We start from the raw sequence: 8771 nt of genomic DNA, 5'->3' as shown, positions 1-8771 counted from the left end.
GACTCAGACACGACGTCGATTGGAGAGGGAAGTTTCTGCCAGCAGAGAGCTACGTAAAATGGATTTAAATGTTTTTTAAGTTTTAAAAAACGATGTCAAGAAAACCTCCAGAAATTTTTTTTTTTTACATGTTGAGAAATGGTCAGTTCTGGCCACTATGGCCTAGATTATTGCCCCTGAGCACTGAGATTTTGAGAACAAGAAAATAAAAGTTTAGAAAACAAAGGAAACTTACTGGCTTATGTAATTGAAAAGTCCAGGGATTTTTTTCTGAGGAAAGGGTTATGTGCTTCAGGTCTGGCTTGATCTGACTTCATTCTATCATTAGGGCTTTGGTGCTGTTTTCCTGATGTTTTCTGCTCTCCACAGCCAGCTTTGTCCTAAGGCTGCCTTTCCTTCTGCTGGAAAACGGTCACAGCAGATCTAGCCCTCATACCTGCACGTTTCACCTTCTAGAATGCCTCTCACCCCCGCCTTTGCACTGTCCCTCCAAATGCTGCCTTGGATCTCAGCAGCCTGGATCAAATCACTTGCCCTTTCTGAAAGCAAACACAGTGATCGGGGGATGGAGTTGTGTTCATTCACTGGAGCCTGAGTTTCATGCCCCACGAAAGCAGCCAAGATTCCCCTGAAGTACATGGACTATGTTGGGGTGAGGGAAATACCTGGGTGACTAAGAAGAGCTAACATGGGGGGAGGCGTGGATGTTTGGTGGCCACGTGTGGACCATCAGCGTGACTCTGGTACCCTAGGTCTTGGGGAGTCTTAGTGATCACCTGGGAAAGGCATAGGACCAAATCGCAAGATATCAAGTCGGACAACCTCTTCCAGGCCTGCCCACTCTGAGCCACCTTCCACCCAGCCAGCCCCTGAAGGGCTTCTCCAGGCTGCACATTTGACTGAACATTTCTCTACTGAGAACCCTACTGATGGCTCCTGTTCTCCAAGCTCACGTCTTTAGCATGGCACATGAGGCCCTGAACCCTCTGGTTCCCAATTTCTCCAGCCTCATCATCAGCCGCTACTATCTCCAGCACTCACTTTAGCCTCCAGCCACCCTGATCTGCTTGTTCGTGTCTTCACTCTGATGGCAAGGTCTTTCCATTTTTCTCACCTGAGTCGACTTCTCTTCCTCCTTCCAAAGTTAGCTCATGTGTCACCATTTTCTCCAAAGCATCTTCTGTTGATGCCCCCAGGGTGCATGCTGCCCTTGCCCTTGGCCTGAATACCACACCGGGTGAAAATCCGCAACATGGCTTTAACTACATAGTGTTGCAAAGATCTGCTAGGCATGGGCCTCCCTCTCCTGAACTGTGCAATTCTGGATGGCATAGGACTGAGGCAGGTGCTCAAGACTTGTTTAAGGAACTGCTGGAAGGCATTTTCAACCCTCCTCTGCAGCACGGGGTGGGGGTGTTTTCTTCTATGGGAGGCAGATAGTGGTTTTTTCCCCCTGAAGAACTGAACTTCCTCAGTCTACTGTCCCCCGCCCCCCCCCACCCCCGCGCCGAATCCCACCATCCCATTGGCCTGAGTGATCTTCTAGGATCCCTTCTAGTCTTAAAGTATATGATTCATCACTGGAAATAGCACTGGAGCCACAGAAAGTCCCACTGATCAAGTTGGTGGAGAAGCTGAGCTTCCTTCTACAGAAAGTCAGGAGTGGATCATTGGAAATAGTCCCGGGTTTTGGATGTACTATGATCTAAGTCATACAAGCTTTCCATAGTCTGCAATCACTCCATTTTATTTCCTCCAAAAAAGGCATTTTCATTTTTGCAGAGATTTCTAATTTTTTTTCTTTTCTTCCTAGTTTCCTGGCTGATGTGCTAGGGTGGAAAGGTCCCAGTGTTCCATGAATTGGCAGGGAGGTCAATAGAGTTGGGCCATTTGGAATGACATTACCATGGCTACTAAGGAAAGTTCGCATTTGTTGAAAGCTCACTTTATTACCTATCATTTTACATATACAAATGCATTATAAATTATCATGTGTGATTCGATGTTTACAATATCCTGTGAGGTCACACCAGTATTATCCCCATTTTACAGATGAGAAAACTGAAGTACAGCAAGGTTACATTGCTTGCCTAAGGCCGTGAAGCTACTCAGGAACCAAGACAGGATTCAAATGCAAGCACTCTGGTCCCCCAGACCCCAACCACCATTCTGTACTGCCAGTCTTCTCCAGGCTGTGTAGGATGAAGGAGGGAGGGGGCATCCAAGCTGGTGGGACCTTCCCTGAACTGCCACCCGGGCAGCTGGATTCAAATGACCCGACCTGGCCCAGCTGGACCCACCCAGGAGTCTTTGCATGTGGGTGCTCAGTCGCTCTGTCACGTCTGATTCTTTGTGACCTGAAAGACTGTAGCCTGCCAGGCTCGTCTGTCCTTGGGATTTCTCAGGCAAGAATAGTGGAGTGGGTTGCCATTTCCTTCTCCAGCGACTTGTCTTTAAAACACCCTACATCCTGATTATGAGAATTAAAATGCCTGCTATAGATCAATCACATGACAATCTTCAGAACACATCACAAGCTTTATTTCACTAGAGACTGACAGTGGCTCTGTGACGGAGGTGTATTAGCTCCATTTTACAAGAGGAGAGTGTGAGGCTCCACAAAACTAAGTGGCCACTCATGTGCCCCTAACAAGTGGACAGAGGGCTGGGACTTGCTCTGGGGCGCCTGTCTGTGAACTCAGAGCTCAAACAACACCCAGCCAGGCTGCTTCTCCCCTCGCAGCCCCTGCCCAGCGGGCCAGGCAGGTCTGATGATGGAGATACCTGCCTCTGTGTTGAGAGTGACCTTTTGCCGCATCCACTCCCAGTCTGTGCCCACTCCCTTTCCTCCAAACATCCCCTTTGCCCTTTGCCTAGAAATGTTTGAAGTTTGCCTCTGAGTCACTGACTAATCTCAGCTGGTAGCCAGTGTCCCCTCCCTCACTTCATGGGTCATCATTCCCCACATCCCTTCAGAGTCCTTGGGTCTGTGGAATTTCAGGGACACTAGAGCCTGAAGTGCTGGCCAAGGTCAGACTTGCACTTTGCCACCTTTTCCAGAGTCCATCCAGGCTCCCTTAGAGCCAGCACTCGGGGGAGAGAAGTATGAAGGTCATATTTCTAGTCTTCCTCTCTCAGAGTAGATGTTGATTAAGGCCTGCCATTTGGTCATTCAAATAATTAAGGAAAGCTCACTCCAGGGGAAAAAAAAAAAGGCCATCTCTTTTTACTGGAGTCCCTGAGACCCCCAGCAAATCACTTCTCCTAAGTAAGTAAACCCAGTCACCCTCTCTTACCCGCACTGAGACCTGGACTGTTGGAGGCAAGTCAGCGGCATTGAGCCATCCTGAACAACATTATTATGACTGATAAGGACAGTTCACATTGTGTGTGTGTGTGTGTGTGAAAGAGAAAGTTTTACATTTATTTTACTATGTAAGAGAAAAATAAATCCAGTGCATCAAATTTTTGCAAATTACTGCTTGAAATAAGGCCAAAGAAGCAGTAAGTTAAAAAATGGGAGGGGGAGAGTTGCTTGTTATAACATAGAAAGTAAATAATACAGATGGAACCCAGGTATAACATTAAAAATTGCTCATACGGATGGAGGGGTTGGGGGAGGGGAGATCCAAGAAGGAGGGGATATATGTATACATATAGCTAATTCACTTTGTTGTACAGTAGAAACTAACATGATATTGTAAAACAACTATACCCCATAGGTTTTTTTAAATTGCTTATATGGTGTATGAATATTAATAACTAAAATTTGGGAAACACCACTGCCCGCCACTGAATCCTCACAAAATTCTGTGACAGACAGCTCACATTTTTTTTTTTTTTTTGAGAGCTCATTTTGTTAGTTAAGCTTCACTGAGCTCTCACTAGTGCAAGATATCATTTTAGTATATGTATAGATCACTTGATAGTCACAATCTTATGAAGTAGGCACCATTATCATTCCCATTTTACAGATAAGGAAACTGAGGCATACGAAGGTTAAGTCCTTGCCTGCGGAATGAAGCTAGTTCGAATAAGAGTAGCCAGGAGCTAAGACCAATCCCTGCTCCACCTCCAACTCCCCAGGCAGGTGGGCATATCTATCTACTCATTTCTTTGAGTATTGGCTAAGTTCAGGGCATGCAGAGGAAATAAGGCATAGGCCCTGGTCTCTGTAAGTTTGGACTTCCCAGGTGGTTCAGTGGTAAAGAATCTGCCTGCCAATGCAGGAGACTCAGGCTCCGTCCCTGGGTAGGGGAGACCCCCTGGAAGAGAAAATGGCAACCCACTTCAGTATTCTTGCCTGGAAAATTCCATGGACAGAGGAGCCGGGTGGACTACCGTCCATGTGGTCACAAAGAGTCAGACACGACTGAGTGACTCTGTAATTTCAATGTCTGACTTCCTGATAGTGAAGACAGACATGTGAGTTACAGCACAAGGAAAGAAGTGCTGGGAGCTGGCAGGTAGGAAGTGTGAGGGAACAGAATGGGGAATTCACTGAGACAGGAGGATGCCACACAGGGGAGGTCCAGGTGCCAAAGTTCAGAGCCATAAATGAGGATATTCTTACTGGAATGGGGAAGGTGGCATATAGCTACCAAACAGCTGAATGACCCCCAAGATTCCCAGCCACTGGCCAAATACTCAGGTGCCCCTTTCTGTAGAGATTCATGGGCAGGTGATGGGAAGAATTACCAGGGGTGTTTCATGACAACATGAACCCCCTCTCTGGGCCCTCTGAAAATGCATGCTGTGGTTTTCTGATATTTTCCGTTGTGTCATGAAATTTATGACTGATCTCACAGAGCAGCCAGAAGGTTCGGAGGCAACTGATGATATATGTGGGCCTTCTAACTCCTTTGAGAAATGATTCAATTGTGTCTCTTAGAGTGATTTAATCCTAAATATTAGGCTGGAACGAATAGGAAATGCAAATCTGTCTGTTCTGTTTAAGGGTTTTGCACTCGTTGATAGTTTCAAAACTATCATGCAGAGAAACAACGTATTTTAACAAATAAATCTTGTTGGAAAATGTAGATGCTTTGACAAATTAGGAAGTCCACCAAATCACAAATTTCTTTGTCAACTCTTGCTTCCAGCTGGCAAGCAATTAAAATAACATTCCAAGAAGGTTTAACATTCATGATTACATTGTTTGATTATTGCGTTTTCTGTGTGTGTGTGCTTAGTCATGTCTTTGTGACCTATGGCCTGTTGCCCACAAGGCTCCTCTGTCCATGAAATTTTTCAGGCAAAAATACTGGAGTGGTTTGTCATTTCCTCCTTCAGGGGATCATCCCAGCCCAGGAATCGAACTCTTGTCTCCTGTGTCTCCTGCATTTGCAGGCGGATGCTATTGCACTTTCAAGATAATGGTTTTTCAAAATTCTATCTTGCAGCTAAAAATTAAATAGCGACTTCTGGGTATGCATGGCATTCTTTAATAAAATGAGACCCAATGCAATATTCTCAGAGGCTGAGCAGTAATATAGAAGAGATTTACCGTAGTCCAGATGAGTGAGATCACTGATCCTATAGAATTCTTATTATTTTCTCAAGCTAAACTCCAGGGAATGCTGGGAATGACCCCACAAGCTCCATTTACATCTTCCAGGATCCTACATGGGCTTTTCTCTCCCACGTGGATACTAGAAGAATTCTTGCGGTCTTTTGGCTGTGAGCTGGGGAAAAAATGCCTCCTTAGGGAAAGCTGTGGATGGAGCTGTTTATTTGTGTCCACTGTAAAAATGTACCTCTGAATTTTAGAGCAGTGAAATACTATGTTTGACACTATAATGATGAATACATGCCACTCTCCTTTTTTCATAACCTATAGAATGCACAACACCAAGAGTGAACTGTAAAGAAACCGTGGACTTTGGGTGATAAGGACATGGAATGTGGGTTCATCAATTAGAACAATGTATCACTAGGATGGGGGAGGTTGATAATGGGGGAAGTTATGCAGGTGTGGAGACACTGGGTATAAGCAAACTGCATATGCTTTCTGCCTAATTTTGCTGTGAACTTAAAACTGGGCTTAAAAAGACCCTTTGGGCAACTCAGCACAGTATAAAGCCTTTCCCCCTAATTCTGGCAACCCTGACCCTGCCAGCACCCCGTATTCTCAGACTGCTCCTTCCTGATCCACTACATTTTGTGCCAGATCCGAACACTTGACTTTATTTCTTGATTGTCCTCAGGAGCTGGATGTCCAATCAATGTTTGTGGTGGAGAGTCCAGTGAGTGCCAGACCCTGGCTTACATTTGGGTTCAAGCTTGGCTCAGACCCCGTCTTCAGGATCTACACTGAAGAGGCCCCAGGTGAGTTTGCATACAATAGTAGGTCTGATGTGCTTTTCCATATCGAATATTGATTTGATTTAAAAAATTATTTACTATACCTAAAATAAGCTAAGAGGATAAGGGGAATAAGATCAGGAAGATGGCAGATTGTAATTACTTTTCAAAATATATAGTTTTATATCATTTCTCATTCTTGTTAAAATTATCCAGCATCTTTACCATATCACCTACAACAAAAAATTGTTTTGTACTTTAAAATTTAAAAAAAACTCATTTACAAATGTCCTGAGTGGTAGATCCATCCTGTGTCCATTTATCAGAACAAAGAGAACAGAAGCCCCTGGGAATGAAATCCACGAGTGCTGGCAGCATCTTCCTCCCTGGATTCACCTGCTTCTTGCAGCCAGGCTAGGCTGGGTGGAGTGGGTAACAGACAACTACAAGCAGCTCTAGCTTAGCACAACGAAAGCTAGTCTTCATCCACCCAAAGTCCAATGTGAATCTCACTGGCTGGGCAACTCTGCATCATAGGCTCGCGGGTCCAGCTCCTGACATCATGTGCAGCTCTGACATCCCAGAATCCTTTGCTCCAGGCACAGAATTAGCAAAGCCGGGGACCATGGAAGAGCCTGCGAGGCATTTTGGGGGCCAGGCCTTCAAGGCATTGCACCTCTGCTACATGCAGTAAGGAAGCCACTTCCACTGGGGAGGATTTTGAAGCTGAAAGGCCATTTTCATTTTTCCTAGAATTTTTATACTCCATCTACCAGGCTTGTTTCCTTCTATATCGATAGTCAGTCATTAAACCAGAGACACTTTGCCACAAATGTTCTGAGTGGCCCGCTTCCTGGCCCACGTCTCAGGAAAGACCTCTGTGTTAGGACAGGGGGTTCGCATGGGACAGCCTTTTTTATTTTTCAAGAAAGGGATAAAATAATACACAAGAAAGGGATAAAATAATACACAAAATACAAGTATATATGCAGCAAGAATTCTATAAAGGAAACTATTGAAAAAACAAACCCATCCTATTTTCCTGGGACCCATAAATCAGCCCAGAGTATGTGGCATATGCTGCATTGTAGGCCAATCTTAAGTTTTAAAAACATCATTCTCTTCCTAATTGGAAGAAAATATGTGGTTCCATCTAAAACACTTGATTCATAATTAAAAATGTATATCATATATGCTCAAATATAAGGTGAGGACTTTTTTCCTATAAAATTATCCCTTGGTGAGAATTCCCTGGCTGTGTTTAGGATTCTGAGCTTTCACTGCCATGGCCCTGGTTCAACCCCAGGTTAGGGAACTAAGATCTCATAAGCTTCATGCATGGCAAAAAAAAAAAGGATTATCCCTTGGTAAAGAGAAAGTAGCCCATATTTATGACCTCAGAAAGACTCTCATGAGGCTGCTCTCTTAATTACTTTCATGTAAATAGCAAAGTACTGCTTGGGGAAGATTCATCCATGTTAAAGTGGGTCCAGCCCAACAAACTCGGACATTGGGTACTCTTGGCCAAGGTATCTGTAGTGTGAAGATGAACACAAAGGGCTGTGTCCAGTTAACTTCCAGGGTTTCAACTAGCCTTGGTTAGTTTTACATAGAAGCATCAGTTTGTATTAGTTTGGTTTCACTGAACATCCAAGTCATTTAGCTCTTCTTGTTCTGATTCCATAAGCCTTCCTCTGACCCCAAGCAACCTTCTGATGATGATGCCGTGTCTGCCTTCAGGAAAAGAATATACTCGTCATGTAGGCTTTTGAGCATTTTGGTCCCTAGGACAGTCGATTCTTGTTGCCAATTAGTACTCTGGCACATTGCTTTTATTCTTTAGCCGCATTGCTTGGCTCTGTGTGTGCGTGTGTGCTCAGTCATGTCCAACTCTTTGCCAACCCTGTGGACTGTAACCCATCAGGCTCCTCTGTCCATGGAATCTTCTGGGCAAGAGTATTGGAGCTGGTTGCCATTTCCTATTCCAGGGGATCTTCCTGACCCAGGGATTGAACCCGTGTCTCCTGCATTGGCAGGTGGATTCTTTACCACTGAGCCACCTGGGAAGCCCCCACTACCTGGCTAACGTGGCTTTATCTAAAAAATAGGTCTGCTTTAGGTGGATTATTCTCAATATGCAAGGCTGAATCTAGACTAGCACATGGATAACCCATAAAGGCAGTGGTGGCCACAGTCAAGGCTTCTCTGAATATGGACAGCTGATCTTGTTCTTCAAGAAAATTTTTTGACTTACTGGGTGAGTGAAGGAGGGCTACTTTTTTATATGACAGGTATTTTCTGTTTCAATTTGTAAGCTATCAGTCCCCACCTCTACACAGCTCTAGGTTGCTTCTTTTTAGTGTACCAGGAATGAATTCCGCACGTAATACCCCAAATTTCTATGTTACTGGCAATTCTGGAGGCAAGAAACTTATCTTTTCTTAATAGCAATTCCTGAAAAGGAAATC

The sequence above is a fragment of the Dama dama genome, chromosome 20 (genome assembly GCF_033118175.1).
Source record: "Dama dama isolate Ldn47 chromosome 20, ASM3311817v1, whole genome shotgun sequence".
Taxonomy (NCBI): Eukaryota; Metazoa; Chordata; class Mammalia; order Artiodactyla; family Cervidae; genus Dama; species Dama dama.
This window is presented reverse-complemented; position numbering follows the sequence as displayed.